Below are 6,000 nucleotides of genomic sequence, written 5' to 3'. Positions count from 1 at the left end.
TGGTCAAAATAGAGCATCAGCAATTACAAGCTTTGGATAGAAGTGGGTTGGAGAATTTAAGTAACAGATGACTGGAAGCACGGAATCACCTTTGCATACTGAATGGAGGTGTTCTGCACAAATGATCACCCAATTTGCACGGTTTCATAGAGAAAACTACGTGGTAAACACCAAAGTATACTAAACCGGAAAGTGCAAAAGTGAATTGATGCTTCACCTGCAATGACTGTCTGGGTCCCTGGATTGTGGGAAACGAAGAGGTTAAAAAGACAAATGTTGTATCTCCTCTAGCTGGCAGGAGAATGGGTGCAGTTGGCAGAAATGGAAGAGCAAACCAGGTAAGTGACACAGGAATTATTCCTTTGGAATGGGAAGGGGAAATAGTGATGGCTAAAATTAGTGGAGGTCTGTGAGTTGGAATGTTATTATCATTAGGAACAAAGGGATCAAAATTAGAAGAGCAACTGAGAGCCGTGTTAATTATGAAAGCCATGATTAGCGGGAGGAAGGGGTGGGAACATCTCAAAAGACAGCTGGAAAAGGTGATCCAATTTGCAGCACCCGCTACTACCACTAGAGGTAGCAAATACATTCACATAAACTCCTGAAAATAAACAGCTGATAAACTCGTAATTGGGTTCTGAATTCAGATGCTAAAAGCTAGCTACTTGGCATTTCCATTTGTCCAGCATATGCAGTTTTACTTTTCTCATAAATATATACGGTAGATTCTGTTCATATAGCCAAGTATAATATTTGTACATGATAACTTAGTCAATAGTGCTTTATTTGTCATATATGCAACTGCACAGTGACATCTTATTTGCATATATTACACATGTGAGTGCCGCCATTTTTGATGCCATTATCCAAAGTCCAAAGTCCTATCGGCCCGCGTGCTTCATGTACTGGAGCAGTTCCCACGAACCGACGTCCCTCTCCTCTCCTCGTATTTGTGGCCCGCGGCACATCCTGCAGCCTACCTGAAGGTGCTGGAGCATTACCCCAGTTTACCCTCGTACCAGTCCGTGCTCCTCGTGTCCGACTTTTCCAGCCCCTCTCCAGCCGTCCGCCAAGACTCGGCGGGGATTCCCGATCCCTTCGACAACCGAGCCTTTCGGCGGGTTCCTGGTCTCACCGACTCTTCCGGCAGGGTTCCGCCGACTGTAAGGTCCCTCCGATCAGGTGGCTTCGGGCGAGGTCCTGTCAACCATGAGCCTTCGGTCAGACTCCGTCGAATCTTTGGGCGTGTTCCCGATGCTGTTGGAGACTGCGGAGGGCGAGCCTGGTCTACTGGGGCACGTCCTCCAAGATCAACCAAGCTTGCTGGGAGCATCATAAAAAATACTTAACTTCATAAATACTTCAATATGGAAAATAACAGAGACACTTTATCAAGGTGAGATAAAGGAAGATAGAGGTTATGCTATAATTTGCATTCAAAAATACACTAAATATTACCCATATTTTCTGTCTCTATAGTTCCACAATAGTGGAACTACAGCAGGCAAACTACAAGTTGTCCAATAAGTTCCACAAAATACATACAAGTAAATAATGGTACATAATAGATCAAAAACAGGTACTATATTTAGCAAAAGAAAATGATACACCTTCTCCCAGAAGGATGGAGAAAATTCTATGCGTTTAGTGGAACAAATGTTTAAGTAGACATGGCAATCAATGAATCTGACCAATGCAGAATAATAATTAATTAAACCAATAAAACACTGAACAGTGTGTGTCCAAGAATCATAACCACACCAAAGGAGGCTGCCAGATGAGCAGAGATATGATCAGATTGTAACAAGCCCTGATCAGACCTTCATTAGAGAAAGGATCTTAGAGATAAATGAAAGAAATTGCATGGAACAGCTTCAGAATAATAAAACTGTACAAACCTTGTGCAACATATTGATTGCTCAAAATGCTTTAAAAAAATATATAGAGTTACGATGTGAGTCTGTTTGATTTTGATTAGTTTTATCCTTGCAATAAACACCAAATCACATGCTGATGGCTGTTAGAAGTGTGGTTTAAAATTATAAAAAAATAATTGAAATAGAGGATAATAAAAAAAAAAGTTCTGCGATTACTTTGGCCCGAATTAACAAATGCAGACAATGGATACAAAACGATGAATAGCTGATGCTTGTTCAAGAGAACCAAGGTCATAATGTGGTTAGGTTTAGTATAAAAGACAGGAAATAAAAAAGGTTGTGTACTGGAAATCAAAAGATTATCGATCAATAATTTCCAAGGTTTTGTGTCTCATGTCTCATTAATGTAGCACAGGGGCTTTGGAAATGCTGCCCAATAAAAGTCCTTCAAGAAGTGGGTTGTGTTTGTAGCGCCACGAGTGATTAATCTGGACTGCTGGATAAATGATAAATGAGAAGATAGCTGTTAAAATGTACATCCAGGAGATAAGGGAACCGGTTTCCAGGGCTGGAGCCCAAGAAAGGAGATTGTCTGAAATATGTGTTTCATCCTGCATATTGATGTTTTCAACGCTTGTAGATTCATGTAGATGGTGCAGCTTCATTAATCGTGGTACAGAACATTTTTCCGGAAAGCAACAACCCCCCCCCCAACCCCCAGACCCCTTAATGCAGTGGTTGCCTCTGCCTCACTGTGGCATGGCAATAGTAGAAATAGGAAAATGAAGCAAAGTCATCTTCCATTTGTTATAGCCCATCCTCAGCTCAGATATTAACAAAGCTCACAATTCAATAAATAGCTTAGTGCTGCGATCTACATGTGTTGAGGATGTAGAAACAAATGCACAGACACTAGGCTAGGGTCCAACGGGAAGAATCTCTGCAGCCCCAATTTCCTGCAGAGCAATGTCACACATGAATTTTGCTGCAGACAACCAGGATGAGCACTTCATCATATTGGCCACAGAAGGCAGCTCAAGGATAAGAATAATTAAATGATTCTAGCTTATAGTCCTTGATAATTTGGGCAATGTTTTTACCATAATTACCCACCCCATGTTCTCCATGGTTAGTTCCCCCTTCCTGCATCCCCATCATGAATTCATCACTCCAATAATCAATAAGAAATATCTTCACCATTGTGTTCCAAGTATAAAAACATACCATAATAACATCTCATGCCTTAAACTCGGTTTACGGCCTTACCAATCTTGGTCCACTGGTGTAATAGCTATCCGTGGTGGTGTTCGCAATGGCAATGTAGTAGGTCTTGGTATGCTGTCTCTTTCTGGAGTCTTCGCTCTTTCCCCCTGCCTCCAAGACAACGGTGGCAACTGAAGATTACCAGAGAAACGTCTTCTTCCTCTTCGTAAATCCACTCCAAGCGTGGTTCCAGAGGAGGTATAAGATTTGCTAAGACCATGCTCCGGGGAATCATTACCATTCTAAAGAAAAGATAAACATTTGAAAATCTTAGGAATAAAAGAAATCCAATAATAAAAGGATTTTAAATTTCATTTCAGAATATACTTTTGCTTTAATCTCACATCAAACAGCCACAAAGCATGGTTTGGCTTTTCATAATTCTGTGTCAATTTGTTATTTTAAAAGAGCATAACACCAAACATGCACATCACATTTAGAAAGCTGTGTCAATTCACATCAACAACATTTATACAAAGATACATTTCACATAATGTATACAATTCAATTGGCTTCACGATTTATTTATTTATTTTTATTTTTAAAATTCCTATCTTGCACTATGACTATGATCAGACGCTAAACTGCATTTCGTTGTACCTATACTTGTATCTGTGCAATGACAATAAAGTTGAATTGAATTGAATTGAATTGATTCAGTACTTAAAAAAATATTTTCATAAGATCATGTATTTTGTTCAATGTCATTTTTATTACTTTTGATTGCTTTATTATGGTTACAGCAAGAACCTTCTCCAATCTAGACAGTTAAACTATTGAAGTAATTTTTATTACCATGATCAAATATTAAATAAATTGCTGAATTAAATGAAGTTTAACTCAAAGAATCCCAGGATAAACAGTCTGCCTGAGGCAGTAGTGATGGACACGTTCATTGGCTGCACCTTGTTGAAATGACTGGTTCTCAGCATTAAAAGTGCTGGAAGCACAAGTATAACTTTGATATCTTACCTAAACAAGAACATTTAAAATATTGATCAATATTTCCAGGCGAGCAAATAAGAAATTTGACGGACAATAGGCACATGGCCTTTTAAATAGTCAGAAATGAACAAATTGAACAAAATGCTTTCATTAACATACACAACATGATGTTAATCATCTCTTACCCTTCTTAAATCAACAAAAAATTAAATAATGAAATGATTAAATATTTAAATTATGAGGGTTAAATAATTAAATAATTAGATGATGGGATTGACAAAATAAATGTATAGAACATTTGACAAATAGAATGCTCACTATGTAATTTCAATGCAAAGAGTATTATGGAGAAATGTGCAGGAAGGAACTTCAGATGCTAGTTTAAACCGGAGATAGACACAAAAAGCTGGTCTGAAGACTGGTCTAAAGAATGGTCTCGACCCGAAACGTCACCCATTCCTTCTCTCCAGAGATGTTGCCTGTCCTGCTGAGTTACTCCTGCTTTTTGTGTTTATCTTCAGCATTATGGAAAAAGCAGATGAGCAAAGTGTGTATCAATGCATGGGATTATGAAGTTGGGGCCACAGTGGAAACATGGTTGTGGGAGGGACACAACTGGCAGCTCAATGTTCCGGGTTTTGATGTCTCAGATGTGATCGAGAGGGAGGCAAAAGAGGTGGAGGAGTTGCACTGCCAATCAAGGAGAATGTTACGGCGGCATTCAGAGAGGACATACATGAGGAGTCGCTCACTGTGGTCATATGGGAGCAGCTTAGAAAGAAGAAAGATGCAAGCACTCGAAAGGGATTATACTATATGCACCCAATAGCAAATGGGAAATAGAGGAACATATTAGATTACTGAAACCCTGGCCAAGTTACCAGTGGTTCAGTGGAAGTATGTTTTGAGGATAGTGATCACAACTCTAAAGGTTTTTGGTGCGACAAAGGTTCACCTGTATCTCCTCCAACCTCATCTACTGCATCCGCTGCTCTAGATGTCAGCTGATTTACATCGGTGAGACTAAGCGGAGGTTGGGCGATCGTTTCGCCGAAAACCTCCGCTCAGTCCGCAATAACCTACCTGAACTCCCGGTGGCTCAGCACTTCAACTCCCCCTCCCATTCCCAATCCAACCTCTCTGTCCTGGGTCTCCTCCATTGCCAGAGTGAGCAACACCGGAAATTGGAGGAACAGCACCTCATATTCCGCTTGGGGAGCCTGCATCCGGCGGGCATGAACATTGAATTCTCCCAATTTTGCTAGCCCTTGCTGTCTCCTCCCCTTCCTTAACCCTCGAGCTGTCTCCTCCCATCCCCCCGCCCTCGGGCTCCTCCTCCTCCCTTTTTCCTTCCTTCTCCCCCCCACCCCCCATCAGTCTGAAGAAGGGTTTCGGCCCGAAACGTCACCTATTTCCTTCGCTCCATAGATGCTGCTGCACCCGCTGAGTTTCTCCAGCATTTTTGTGTACCTTCTAAAGGTTTTAGGATTGTTTTGAATAGGGTGAAAGCTGAACTTTACAGGAAGATTATTAATTGGAGTAGGATAAAAAATGACATCATTTTTAGGCAATAGCTCATGAGGGTACACTGGAAGCAATTCACATTGGGTATGTCCACAACTGACATGTGCAAGCTGTTTAAAGGCCAGCTGATCGATGTTCAAAACCAGCATGCTCCAGTAAGGAGCAGGAATAAGGATGGCAAAGTGTGACAATATCCATGTAATTTATGCAAATGAGCTGTACTCATTCTTGCACATGCTCAGTAAATCAGTCAGAGACCTTTGACTTGGAAATAAATAATTCCTGTTTTGGATTCCAACACAAGTGTGTGTGCAGCCATCTTTCTCTGTATATTATGTACTAGTTTACTTATTTCGTAAGCAGACATATCAAAACATGGTGGCAGCGG

The 6,000-nt window shown here is 40.6% G+C and overlaps 1 long non-coding RNA gene across 1 annotated transcript in view; it reads right to left on the bottom strand.

Moving 5' to 3' along the window:
- Nucleotides 1–3,152: 3,152 nt before the first annotated feature.
- LOC116977660 overlaps nt 3,153–6,000 on the bottom strand; it is a 50,017-nt gene continuing 47,169 nt past the window's right edge. The window contains exon 3 of the long non-coding RNA XR_004413273.1: nt 3,153–3,385. This is a non-coding gene — a long non-coding RNA (uncharacterized LOC116977660). The remainder of the gene's footprint in view (nt 3,386–6,000) is intronic.

Source organism: Amblyraja radiata, chromosome 10 (assembly GCF_010909765.2).
Source record: "Amblyraja radiata isolate CabotCenter1 chromosome 10, sAmbRad1.1.pri, whole genome shotgun sequence".
Lineage (NCBI taxonomy): Eukaryota > Metazoa > Chordata > Chondrichthyes > Rajiformes > Rajidae > Amblyraja > Amblyraja radiata.
Note: the sequence above shows the minus strand (reverse complement) of the source record. Positions and strands in the feature narration are given on the sequence as shown.